Consider the following 13,659-nt stretch of genomic DNA (forward strand, 5'->3'; position numbering starts at 1 on the left):
GTCTGTATCTCCTCATTCTCTGCGGCAGTGTGGAGTCCACCTGCTGGATGGCACCTCTTCTCTCCTGTGGCCCTTCCCGTTATGGAGTCCTTTTCATCTTTCCAAGTCACTGCAGCCTGTGGGGCCTCTGAAGAAGACTGAAAAGATTTTGTCTTCATCATTTTCTAAGTGAGGAAATCAAGGCCCTGAGAGGCTGAGGGAGCCCAGCCCGCTGCTCTTGAGTGGGAACGCCGGGCTGCATTCATTCGTCTTCATTCGGCAGCCATGTTAGTGGAGAGAGAGCAGGCGCATGTGTATGTGCACACCATGAGCGCCAACTAACATCCACTTTCAGAGGCCTGTCCGAGAAGAGCCGCCAGGAGACACTGCCCTCTGGCTGGCCGGTCCCCTGAGCAGGGCTGTTCATAGGCTGGGAGAACCTCTTCTTTTGGGATTTGTACCCTTGAGCAAGGTATCAGAGTTGGGGTGCTTGGCCTTAGGATTCCTGCTACCCATAGCCTTCCCATGAGGCTCGGGCTGTGCCTTCTGCACATGTGATGGGTTGTGGTGTTTTCTGAACTTAGAGCCCTCCTTCCCCAGGTCCCAGCAGGAAGGGAGAAGTCCCTCCTGACTGCTCCTCATACCTTGTCTCTTGTCCTCAGCTTGCTTAGTGTTTCTTTGCTGCAGCTGCAATGACCAGTCTGCTTTAAACCCTTGAACCCTGAGTGGAGGTTTTCTGGCTTCTGTTAAAGGAGGCATGTGGGTGTTAATGCTGTGGCTGGGAGCAGAGACTCCTGGGCTCTTCCTGGAGTGACAGTGTGTGGCTCACTCTTTGCCTTCCCCTTTCTTCTGTTCTTCACCGGTGACCCGACTTCTTTTTGATTGAATGCTTTATTCAGAGAAAAAAACCCAACTCTGCACAGCTTTTGCAGCAGCATTACTTCCTTCAAGAACAGGTCAGGACTGTGTGGAGGAGTCGGCAAGTGAGCAGGACCCTGCTCGCCTCCAGCTCAGCAGTCATGGGCTTTCATTCACAGAAATCAAAGTCTCCATGATACATTTTTCATTAAGCTTGTTTAAATTGAACATAGTGCATGGAAAGCATTCAGTAAGTTTTTCTTGAACAACAGTCGATTTTTATATTGTTGACTGTCCACTACACGTGCCTCGTTGCTGTCAGTTCTGAAGTTGCAGAATGGTTTACACATTATCCACTGATGACCTGAGGTCAGTGCCTTTCAGCTTCCCTGGTGACCACAGGAGCCGAGAACAGGCCAGCTGTCGGCCCTCTCCTTCCTTGTCTCAGGCACGTTCAGTCATGAGGCTGAAGGAGATGGGCTGTTTCCTGTGGCTTCGTTCAGCTCCTTGTTCTTGGTGCCTGTTCTTTGTGCCAGTGCTGGATGACGATTGGTGGAATGGTTGTTCTGTAAAGAGATACATGTTTGACTAGTCCATGGTGGGGGTTCTCTTTTGAGCATCTGTAAAATGAGCCAGGCCAGTATGGCCCTTGACCCTCTGTGGACAGGGCTCGTGTCTGTGTTCTCCATCTCCGTTAGCACTCAGTGGACTTCTTTGCCTCCACTCTTCCTTGAGTGACCTTAAGTTGGCCTTTAGAACTCCAGGTCCCAGGATGCTTTCTCCTTGAGGACCTCTCAGGCCAATGCAGGAATACTTTCTCCTCCTTTCTGTGCTGTGGACCCTGGTACTCCTCACTCGGCCTCTGCCTGTACTCGGTTTCTGTGTGGAAATGTGTACGGAAGCATATACGGGTTATTAACTCATTTCAGTATACATGGGCTGTTTTTTTTTTGTTTTTTTTTTTTTTAATTTTTAATATTTATTTTTTCAGTTATTGGCGGACACAGCATCTTTGTTTGTATGTGGTGCTGAGGATCGAACCCGGGCCGCACGCATGCCAGGCGAGCGCGCTACCGCTTGAGCCACATCCCCAGCCCCGGGCTGTTGTTTTTATGAGTCTTCAGTCTAATACATGTACATAACTGACCGCCACCAAAACAGTGGCATTTGATTTAATTATCAATTTTACTTTAGCAGCTCAGTCCCTTCCTACACCTCCCACCACCACCTTTTCCTGGTGTCTCCTTTAGTGGTTCATCTTTAGTGAACCAAAGTCTTCCCAGATACATGCTGTCCTCCCTCCTGGGGGCCTCTGTGCCCTGACTCTGCTGTCTCCTGGGGTTCGAGGCAGGCAGAGGATCCTTCTGCCATCAATTGCTCTGTCATTGTTTGGCTTGGAACGTCTGGATCCATAACTCTGCAGGATGCTCATAGCCTTTCAACTCTAAGGGGCAGAGGCCCGGGACGGCACAGAGGACAGAGGCAGCACTTCAGAGCTCACAGATCCAGACTAGTTTCTTAGTTGACCATCTGTTAACTGTGTGAATTGGGGCAGCCTCAGCTTCTTTGTGGATGAAATGGGGACAGGAGACAGTTGTGCCTTCCTTGTGGGGTTGGCAGGATGGAGTGTAGTCACGTGTGTGAAGCATGTAGTAGAGGAGCTGCAGTCTCCTGCCTTCCCGCCCCTCCTGAGCAGCCTGAGGCAGGTAGATCTGGTTCATTTCAGTTCTCTCAGTTGCATGCATTAAAATAGGAACCTGTGATAGCATTTCATGGTATTTACCAAGATTGAGTCATCCTCCTCTCTGTTCTGTGTCAGTTACTTTTCTAATAGATGGGCTTTTGGAGGAACTAAGGTGAAAGCAAATAATAGAATTTTCTTTAGGATGAGAATGACTTTTCTCTGGTCAGTTCAACCATAGATGCTTTTCTGAGTTGAATTTCTCTTTTGTGAATATCTAGTAAATATTTAAAAAATATTTTTGAAATATTGCCTGTGGAGATTCCAAACTCTGTTCTAGGTCAGTTGGGAGAGTATCGAGGGACTTGGAAACCGCGGGGCCGAGCCTGGCTTCAGTGGCCCTGCGCCTCTTCTGCCAGAGCAGGTCTCCCAGTCCCGCTCTCCAACTTGAAGACTGCACGCAGAGGCACGATCTGGCTTGCCTGGGACTCCACCTCTTTGTAATGTAATGCCAGCTCAAGAAATATGTCACAATTCATAAATCAAGCTGTCGCCATTCGTTCCTGAGCATGTACAGTTCCCCTTAAAGTAAGTGAAATTAAAATTCCTATCCAGAGGGTGCGCGTGTTCGTTTCTTGCAGCTGTAATTTTTTTTTTTAAAGACATAGATAATATTCTACCATTTGACTATAGAAATCCCTCCCCTTTGTCTTACTGTTACAAGAACACTCCAGTTTCTCTTTGGGGAAAGGAATAGCACTGTTTGCAAGGAAGAGTCCACTGATTGCACTAGCGCAGTGGACAGAGGGTGATTGGCTCCATGAATCAGGTTGCTCGGTGTGATAGCAGGTGGAATTCAGCTCCAGGACCCCTACTTTCCTCACCCTGCTCCCCTGCTTTCACATTTTCTGGGAAAGGAGATGCCTGAGACATGTTCTCAGTGGCACCTTACTGTTACCAGCACACCAAGGATTGACTGTGCACTTTTTGCTCAGCTGCTCTCTTTGTTCCCCGAGGTTCTCCTTGGGGTCTGCTGTTTTCAGGGTTCCCTGTGCTACAGGCACAGAGAGCAAGGCATTGCTGTGGTGGCCCAGCGGCTGTGAAGGCTGGAGCCCAGGTGATTTGAAACAGATCTGATCTGTCTGTGTTCAGCAGCAGAAAGGAGGACTCCGCAGGGCGGGATGGGAAGCAGCTGCGCTGGTTGGTGTGCCCCCCCACCAGGTGGAGGCGTGGCAGGCGAAGGGGCCAGCTTGTGCCCATTCACAAGGCCAGTCAAAGTCCTGCTGGGAATCTCGACAACAAGATGAAAATAATTGGGAAATTGTCTTAAAATAAAATATATTTTAAGGATAAAATAGTCACAAAACTACACAGACATAGATAGGGAATATATACTGGAAATGAAGAGAATATATGCTTTGGGAATGAATGCTGAGACATTCTAAAAAGTCACCACGGCAAGGATGACCAGCCCCAGAGAGGGGCAAGCCTACCTGGAAGGTGGGGCGTGGACAGCTGAGGAAACACTGGGAATAACTCAGCTTACCTTCAACAAAGCCAGAAACAGTTTGGGGTTGATTGAAGAATAAAATGCTTCAAGATGAACCATGGAAAACTAGAACAATATTGCACTGATTTTCACAATAAGCCAGGATATTTTGTGGATTTAGAAACAAGCAGGTTATCATAGATTTGACATAAACCCACTGGGACCCTGCACCTAGGCTGGCCTTGGGTTCTGCCAAATGATCCGAGTGACCTTGAGCAGTTTATTCAGCGTTTGCATGACTCTGGCTTCCTCAGCCATAAATGGAAGGGCGTAGTGTGGCACCAGGACACTGTGAAGTGAACTAAAGTGAGTGTGTGGCAAGGGCTCAGGGTCACCATATCGACAGTTGTGCTGACCTCAGCATTGTTGATATAATCAGCAGCAGTCTTCATTCTCATCTGTAGGAGATGCTTGTTGTGGTAGTGTGGTAGGCATCCAAGGAAAGATCGTATTTCCAGAGCCTTTGCTGCACTGTTAGGAGTTCGTGGTGCCCGGTAAGTGGCGGGTCACAGCAGGAGACCCAGTGTGCCGCCAAGCTGCAGTGGGGTAAAGGCAGGCCTAATGAGCCTCTGCATTTTGTGTTTATATCTGAGTTGGCGCAAGGCAAAATTACCCACAGAAACAGCACTGATAGCAGGTGTGTCTGGTGGAGAGGACACAGGGTTGTTTTCTTTTTTACATGTGTTTGTGATCTTTACAGTGAACATGAATGACTTAGTAGTTACAATAAAGTGCTGGTTAGGAGAGGAGGTCGACGTGTGTAGAGAGTGCCTGCTGCCGCTGTGCTGGGCAGGAAGGCACAGTGCCTTGACAACTGAGGTGACTCTGCCCTGGTCCCACATCCAGTCTGCACAGCACCATGACCCCTCCTGGGCCAAGAGTCTAGGCTTTAGCAGTTACAGTTTCAACTATACTTTTTTTTGAAAGATTTTAAGAAGTAAAACTTTAATTCAGCCGGGTGCAGTGGTGCACACCTAACCCCAGTGGCCTGGGAGGCTAAGACAGGAGGATCGTGAATTCTAAGCAAAAGTGAGGTGCTAAGCAACTTAGTGAGACCCTGTCTCCAAATAAAGTACAAAAATAGGGCTGGGGATATGCCTCAGTGGTCAAGGACCCCTGGGTTCAATCACCAGTACCCTGCCCCCCCAAAATTAATTATATCTTATGGAAAATTTTGCTAACTGAAATTATTGCTGTCTGAAATGGGAGGGAATCTGGGGACACTTGTACACACATCAGTTTGTTGTATATAAGGAGTGGGGACAGGCAGACAAACACAGGTGGTTTTTTTTCAATATGTCGGACATTCTTTTATTTTTCTACAAAGGAATATAATTTGCATTAACCCTGTATTGTCGGGTGTTCTGATTTTAGCATATGGACTTTCGGTGTATGAGCATTTAAGGTTTTTATTACAAATCTCCAGCTAATGAAACCTGAAATATTTTTGACATTGTGAAATGTCTTTATATCTTCCTAGGCTTCATTTCTTTGGTTAAAAAAGAGCAGTGCTCTTATTTCAAATGTTTGAGAATAGCGCTTTCTCCATTTCTTAAAAAAAAAACCAAGATGGAACTGTCATGCATCTTAAGTAGTTTTGATCTTCCCCCTTGCAGCAACTGAAAATGAAGAGGATCGGAGGGACTTTCCTGTTACAGACTTTCTTTGTGAGCACTTGAGGTCATTGTCTGCCCCTACCCCCAAAGCCTGTTGCTTATCTTGTTTTTGCAGAGTTCAGATTCATGCCTGTCATACTGTAGTGGAACATGAGTGGCGTTGAGGCTCAAGCTGCAGGCCTGAGTGGAGTCCCAGTGTGCCGCCAAGCTGCAGTGGGGTAAAGGCAGGAACATTGTCCCCTGCAATTGGAAACCAGGACACTGGGTTAGAGCTTTTAATTCTGAACGGAACTTGTTGAACTGTAAGTGTGTGATTGAAATACACTGTGTACCAGCCAGAGTTCTAGCGCCTGGTGGAAAGTGCTCCCCGGAGCTTCCGGAAGGCCTCATGGTCAAGCTGTGCAGGGTGAGCGAGGGGCTGCCAGCCCCCAAGTCTCAGGCGGTCTGGCCTTAGGAGATGCCTTGTCTCAGCTGTTTTTGAGCCTCTCCCAGGTTGCCTTGGGACCCTCTCGTCCCTTCCTTGCGTTGCCTGGGCATATTTGTTGCCTGACTTTGAGACTTCCTTTCTCCTGGAGAGTTTGATTTGTCTGCTCCTTCCTCCTTTCTCTTCCCTCCTCTTCTCCCTCAGTGCTGCTTTCTCTTTCCTGCTCTGCCATGGGGGTACTTTCTGTGTAGGGGACTGAGGACAAGTACACTCGGCTTCTGCTTGCATCTCCTGGGGCCTGGCGCGTCCCCAGCTCTCGCCAATCTAATTTCGAGCAGGACATCTAGCACCATACTGGTGGTGTGTATTTGGGCCCATTACCTGCCTGTGGTAATGGCCACCCTGGTTCCCTGAGCCTCCTGGACGAGCCAGGGCCTTTTCCTGGGAGAATTCCTTGTACAGTGGTGGCCTGAGGGGGCACAGTCTCCACCGGGGTCTTATTGCCGCACCAACTCCCTGCCTGTCTCCTCCTCTCCCATCTCCCACTTGGCTTTTCATTTCTGTCCTTTAAGAATGATGCACATGCCACCCAGTGGCAGGATGACAGCCAAGTTCCCTGAGCTGAAAGGGCTGAGCATGAAAGCAAGTCCTACAGGCCAAGCAGTGAGAGCAGTCCCAGCGGCGGCGACCTGCCCTGGACTGCCAGCTCCCAGCACCCTCCCATTCCTGCCTCCAGCAGAGTGCAGGGAGATTGTGGTGTGGGAGAGAAGAACCAGTTTAAGTTCTGGGGCTTTTGTTTACTCGCTAGGTGACCCTTTGCTTGACTTCCAAGTCTCACTTCATCTGTGAAATGGAGAAAGCTCCTGGGCTCATTGTGGGCTGTAAGGATTACATTGTTGGTAATAGTGACAGACCAGCACCTACCCTCTGTGAGCGCCATGTGGCCTTGAGTGGGGTTTACAGTGATGTTTGATGGTATCCCACTCACTGCAAAGCCCAGGACCCCTCTAGTCCAGGGTGCCCAGGTGCCCCTTGGATGTTGCTGACCACACGCAGTGGTTAGTGCTGCTTTCCTACGGCCCTTCGAGCAGGCCTGCACTCTTGACAGGTAGCACCATGAAGGGGCACCGAGAGTGTAGAGACTGGGGTCCATTCCAGTTCCCCTTTCCCCTGTGAGCCGCCAGACCCTCATCGCCCTCCCTCTGTGCCCAGGACTGACTGGCTTTGTCTTGCATGCCAGCATCCTGGTGCTCAGGAATTCTTGGTGCCAGGGCACCGGGAAGGAGCCTTCAAGGCGCCCTTGCTGCCCGCAGAGCTCTCACAGCGGTCTCTGTGCTCGCAGTGGGCCTGCACAGCACTGGTAAAATCGCACACAGCTGCCGTCCAGGTAGGACAGGAGTGGCCGCCTTGCTCCACCACCCTGCATCTTTGCTGCAGGTTCATCCTGAGGGCAGTTCTACTCCTGAGCTTCGGTCTCCTTTTGAGATGTGTGTTAAGACGACGCACAACTTGGAGGGAAAAGTGTAAGCCCTGTCATTCTTTTCATATATGTGTGAGTTTATTTCTAGTCTATTTTCTCTCTTTCTTTTTGACAGGGTCTTGCTAAGTTGCACAGGCTGACCTTGAACTTGTGATCATCCTGCTTTGGCCTCCTGGCCTCCGAGTAGTGCCAGTATGCCTGGTTATTTCATTTTTGTTTGGCTGAAATTTTCCGAGGAGGCTTTTAGACAGCATTTCAGGCCCCTCTGCTGAAAACTGCAGGAGGCTTTGTGTCATTTATTCCTGTGAGTGTGAGTGTGTGTGTGCGTGCCCGTGTGCGTGTGCTCACACTTGTAAGTGCAGCTGTCTTTTCCAGGGGGAGCTGTGTGGTATTTGTGTTATTGCATGTCTTATATTACAAATCCCTTCACAGGCGGCACTTAGCTCATGTTACTCTTGGTCATTTGAATAATTGGTTGAACGTGAGACTAATTTCTGGGAATGATTCATCATTATTTTCTTGGTATGTGTTAGTGACCATGTTGAATTTACTCACTGGAAAAATCCAAGAGGAAACTTTTTAATGAAGTCGCTAGCAATGCAGAGGTGGGGAATGGGAGGGGCTGGAAGCTGAGTTCACCCTTGAGTGCCACACTGTCTGGGCCTGGAAGACAAGTGAGGGGACCCTGTGAGGAACAGAACTGGGATAGGAGACACAGGTGCACGTGTCCTCTGGAGACTGGCTTCTCCATTTGGGGTGAGGAGTGGCCATGATCTATCTGCACCTGCAGCAAGGGACAGCCAGCCAGGGGCCAGCCTGTGGAGGAGGAAGGTTGGGGAAGTCTGAGCAGGGCTGTGGTGGTGGAGGTGTTGACAGGAAAAATCCTATGGGTAGGCCTGGGGGAGGGGGAGGGGGAGGGAGAGGGAGAGTGTGTCCCTTGCCTGCTGGAATGTCAACCCTGGAAACATTTAGCTGCACCCTTTGCCTTCCCCAGCCCTAAACAAAGCAAAACAACAGCTCAGAGCTGGAGTATCAGCTGATTTTAAAAATCAGATGAGCAGTGCAGCACCCTCCTCGGAGCTGCAGGACTGGGCTCCGAGCTGGCCACCCTGGCTGGAATTCTGGAGAATTTGCTCCAGAAGGCAGGTGGGAGCTCATTCTCCATCACTTTGGAGAGAAAGAAATCAGTCCTTTTGGTCTTCTTTTAAAGATTCATTTGTTTTTAATTTTGAAAAATAATTTCTAGCAATTTTAGAAGGATGTTAGTATAGTGTTAGTAAATGTGGATAGGATAAAAAATTTTCACACACAAGAATTTTCTCTACATGGGCCTTGTAAGTCAAAGTGTTCTAAAATTCTAGTTATTTTATTAAAATTATAATTGAATTTTTTTAGTTCAATGATGTTTCGTTCTCTTGTAAGAGTTATTCTGTATTAGTGATTTTACATGTGTAATTTTACATATGTAATTTTACCTTGCGTATTAGGAAAAATGGGCTCTGGTTCCCTTTCTCCAGTCTTGCCCATCTAGCATACATTGGTTAAATTGGCATTTTTTGGCCTTTACCAGGTGCACTGTTTATTAATGTTATTGGAATTTGTAAAGAGGAAGAAAACAGAGTTCTGCCTCTGTGATGAGATGTGCAGATTCCGAGTTAAGCTGATGCCGCACACTTCCTATAGCAGAGATGTGTCCCTGCAGTGGTGGTGTGGGAAGCCCTGAGTGTGGTCAGGGGACACCTGTGCTGTCCCTGCTAGCTCCCTGAATCAGCTCCTGTGGTCCTGTGCCACTCCCCTCCCCTCCCCACGCGCTAGCCTCCCTCGCCTGTGAGATCGGTCCACATCCCCATGCAGGGCTGCTGGGAGAGCTGCCTGGACTGCATGTGCAAAGCATGGCACACACAGGCCAGCAGTGTGTGCATGGGCCACTGCCCCACCTCTGTAGAAGGCTTGCAGGCTGTTCTGTCAAGACTCAGGAAAACCACGTTCAGAATGGGACTAGCCACTTTAGTGACACACTTGGAACAAAATACACCATTATTTTAGACTCAGAGTATCAGGTTCATTATTGATCTGTTAAAAACTGAAATTCCTGAGGAACATCACACTTCATTTGGAGACTGCTGTCAAAGTGCCACTGTGCCAGTACACAGTTGGGAGCTCTTGGCCAGGACAGGTTCGTGCTCTGACGGCATCTTTATGCTCCTGTGAACTTGCTGGCCAGGTGTGCATGCACACACTCAAGCCAGAGTGCCAGGAGCTGTAATCTGAATGTGAATGGATAGAGCAGTGTGTAATGCTTTATCTTCAGGGCAAGGTCCTGATTACAGCTCTGTGTGACAGCTCATAGTCAGAAGCCTGAGGCATCTGTAGTCTGGATGGCAGGAATTTGAGCGCTGTGAGGCATTCCAGGCTTCCTGTCTATCCTGCCTGTAAATGTATGGCTTTTATGGACGTATAAATCATGGCAGTAGGCTTTATGCACATCCAAAAAGAAGAGACGTAAATCTTCAGCGTTTCCAAGATTTAATGTAGTGCAGACATTCTCACTTAGCAGTAGTGTTCTTAGTAAAGGCAGCATGGTCTTAAGTCTTTGAAAGTTACCTTAAAAACATATTGTCAGGGAAATAGATATTTATTAAGAGCATACTGTGTGCCAAGAGAGAAGCAAGGGTGAGGGAAGGTCCTCGGCCCTAGAGCTCACAGCTAACAGGGAGAGATGGCAGAGCCATCTAACCCAGCAGAGGAATGAGGCACAGGGTGTGGCTTCCCCAGGGAACAGTGCCCTCAGAGGCCAGGCCTGTCTCACCCAGCTGTTCACAACCCTGTTCCTCACTTCCAGGGAGGAGTCACGCACACCTGGGTGGTGTATGTGAGCTAGGAGTGTGCAGCAGCTGGCAGTGTCTGTGGCTCCATCTGGTCCCTGGCTCTCCACTTCTCCCTGTCTCCCCCTCCTTCCTGCTCCCTCCCCACCCCTCTGTCTGCTTTGACAGATGCATGCTTCTTTGACTGACACTCAAGTCCCTTACCCTCAGAAGGTCGCTGTGGAGGCTGGCTTTTGTGTGCTAGTAAAGCCAGGTGCTTGATGGCCCCTAAGTGAGGGATGAGCAGCAGGGACCTTGAGTTGCATTTTTCTCCCACATGGAGGTGGAATGCTGATTCTCCCAGGTGGGTGCTCACATTCCTTTGCTGAGGCTTCCCTGGGAGCAGGAGCCCAGGTCTGTTGGTCCTGGCTTGTGTCAGGGTTCAGGGACCTGAAGGCCACAGTCTTTCCTGACCTTCATCCTGAGCTTAGTAGGCTTCCTGCAGGTAGGTACACCTGTGAGTGTGCCCTCACTAGCCTGCTACTCCCCGTGTGGGGTCCATGGAGCCACAGGAACTGCTCAACAGCATTCTGCCTGGTGGGTCAGCACACGTTCCCTGAAGGCACACTGTGCCAGGCCTCTGGTGAGCTCTGTGGTTTCCAGGCTGAGTTGGATGCAGTCCTTATTCACAAGCAGCTCATTTTTATAGGAGATGGGGGCTAAATCATGTGTGGTAGCCAGAGCTGGGGCTTGTGACACCAGGGCTTCTGATCCAGACTCTGGGCAAAGGCGTCAGGTGACTGTGCCTTTAGCTTCTGCCTTGAAGATGCTGCTGTTTTCCCAGTGTGCAGATGGGGAGAGTCTAGCCTTGTGCCCAGGTCTGTGTGGCTGTGAAATGGCAGGAACAGGGAACACCTGCCTTTGTGTTAAGCCATTTGGACTGTGTGTGGGCTGCTTCCTGTCATAGCATGAGCTCACCTGGGAGCCAGCTGAGGTCTCCACTGGGAGGAGAGATGTGACAGGACCAAAAGGAAGGGGCTGGCAGAGGGGACTGGAGAGAGCAGTGCAGAGGTCTCCTTGGTGGGCCTGGGAACTCCTCCTGTGCCGTTGTGGGAAGGTACTGACTTTCCCTGTTGTCCTGCTTCTGTGGGCCACCTCCACTTTGGGTGTTTTCACCTTGGAGACTTGGAAATTCACAGTCTGGCACCCGGCTCTTTGGCTCCAGGACTCTTTGCCAGTCACCCTCTGCGTGGTCCCAGTGTGGCTCCTAGCCTGAGATGAGCGCTCTGTCCACTTTCAGGGCTGAGCTGACGGATGTTCTTACATGTGCTTGTTACCTTACAGGGACTTTCCCAAGACCGTGTGCAGCAGGACATTTGCTTGTTCTGCATTGCTTGCCCTTCATGGGAAGATGGGGTGCAGAAGTGACAACTGATAGATTGTAATGTAGACTGTCGCCTACATTACGCAGACTCCTTCAAAAGGGTCTAAAAAAAATGTGACGTAGCAAAATCCACTGTGGTGGGAAATACTCGTATCTTTTCCCATTTCGAGCTGTCTGGATCTGGAGACTGGGGCACCTGGTGGTTTGGTGCAAGACTTAGTTCCTGGGTCTTATCATTCGTGTGCCTGCTCTGCCTCTCCATTATTAGTGATCACGTACAAATCTGTTTTAAGATGCATCTCAGGGAATAACAAATATGTTGCTTGACTAAATACCTTTAATTAAAGCTGACAATAATTTAGGCCTTGGTGAAAGAGGTGTTCTAAAATGTCAGCTGAAAGAGAGGAGGCCGGCTTCAGTGCAGTCCATTTGACACTGCGCTCGGTGGGTTGGAGTCCGCTGGTACAAATCGGGGCAGGGCAGCTGTGGTTCTGCCTGAAGCAGGAGAGTGGACCTGGTAAACCTTTTTTTCCTGGCTCTTGGTTTTCGTGATTTTTAAAGAATTTCCTATTGAGACACATCCTTTTACTTCACTTGTGGTTTAAATGAGCTGAGCAGAAAACTTAATCTTAAAAGATAATATTTTACTCATAATAGCTACAGGAAAAGTGACAAGCTTGAAGTCACAGGTAAAAAGTAAATGAATCCCTCAGTCCCCTGTGCTACTCTTGGGAAGCAGACACAGGTGGCATTTCTGAGGGTGTTACTGTTTTCCTTAGCCTCTCTCCCCAGACAGGGATTTCTTCCTTGAGGGCAGGTACCTCAGGCTGCTTTTCTCCATATCAGCATCACTTGAAAGAAGCCTGACCCACAGCAGGCCCTCTGTGGTATTTAGTGGCCCCCTCCCCCTCCTAGAGGGAAGGGGTGCCCATTTCTTCCTTATCTTTGGTAGATAACAGATAAAGCAGATTATTTCAGTCAGAAGCAATTGTAAGTAGAACCCTTTCAGCTTTTGTGGTTCTTGGCTTAATATCCACAGCTCCACCTTAGTCAGGTGTGTGTCCTTGACCTTTTTGAGCCTGCCCGGAGAGCGCCTTGCCTGGAGAGGGCCCTGCCTTGCTCCAGCTCTGCTCAGGGCTCCTCTTTGTTGCTCTCTAGCGGGGTCAGGACAGCCTGGGCACAGAGTGGAGAGTGTTCAGGTTACAGTGAGAACATGAGACTTTGGAGCAGGAACGGAGAGGTCACCAAGGCCTTGGGGCTGCCCCTGTAGTCCTTCTTGAGACCACTCAGCCTCCAATTCTGCCTCCTGTGTGCTTCTCTGGCCCAGTCACCCATCTCTTAGAGCGCCCTTCTTGTGCTGTGGCCCTGTGTGGCACCCGCTGGCTCATGGTGCGTCCTTACCCAGTTGTAGCACCTGCCCTCTGTGTTGTGGCTCCCAGTCCAGAGTAAGGAGGAGTGCATAGCTTCCCCGAATCTGTTTCTGGCCTTGTGATAGGTGCTCTGCGGATGTGGACCTGGACCAGCCCCCAAAGCCTCACCTGGGAGCTTCTCTGGAATGCAGAATCTTACACCCCACACCAGTCATTCTGAATCACAAGATCCTCAGGGGATCTGAATGCACAGAATACTCTAGAAGCACCTTGCAGGCTCCGACTACAAGCAGCAATGCCGAGAGCAACAGCTCCTTCTTCCTGGAGGGTTGTGGCTATTCATTCTAATCCAGAGGGAACCTGGAGATAGCCCTGCCTGCAGCCATCCCGGCCCCTCCTGCACCCTGGTGGCTAGGGGTTGGGGGGGCTATGGAGGCAGGAAGGGGGTGATTCCTGCTAGAGATCCTGGTTCTGGGGTGGTCCTAACCTGTTAAGGAGGGAAGGAGGAACCTGA

General features: G+C 49.7%; 1 protein-coding gene across 3 annotated transcripts in view; it reads left to right on the forward strand.

The window, feature by feature from the left end:
* Positions 1–13,659, forward strand: part of ATXN10 (ataxin 10) — a 156,521-nt gene that overhangs the window by 87,166 nt on the left and 55,696 nt on the right. The window lies entirely within an intron of this gene.

The sequence above is a fragment of the Spermophilus citellus genome (genome assembly GCF_964194105.1).
Source record: "Spermophilus citellus genome assembly, chromosome: 10".
NCBI classification, from domain to species: domain Eukaryota; kingdom Metazoa; phylum Chordata; class Mammalia; order Rodentia; family Sciuridae; genus Spermophilus; species Spermophilus citellus.